Here is a 306-nt window from a genome sequence, read left to right as displayed (position 1 = left end):
AAGATGAGATTCCAAACAGACAAATATTTCTTGTAATGATATTAACAAGACAAATATATAACATACAAAAATTGTTTATTACAAACCATATGTATGTAGAGAAGAAATGGCTTGAATAAGTTTTCCACATTACCATTTAGTGCTTTATGTAATGACTTTCATCTGCTTTCTTTTAGTCCTCGTTTTGGTTCTAAACTGTAATAATTTTATTTTCAAGCATTCTGACTACATTGTTACTTTATAAAATAATCATATTAAATAACTTCAGTATATTTTCTGCATAGATTTATGTATGAATTTAAATAC

This window comes from Penaeus japonicus, unplaced genomic scaffold, assembly GCF_977035675.1.
Source record: "Penaeus japonicus unplaced genomic scaffold, GWHDUDI00000001_assembly GWHDUDI00000004, whole genome shotgun sequence".
NCBI lineage: Eukaryota > Metazoa > Arthropoda > Malacostraca > Decapoda > Penaeidae > Penaeus > Penaeus japonicus.
The sequence above is the reverse complement of the archived record's forward strand: the minus strand, read 5'-3'. Positions refer to the sequence as shown.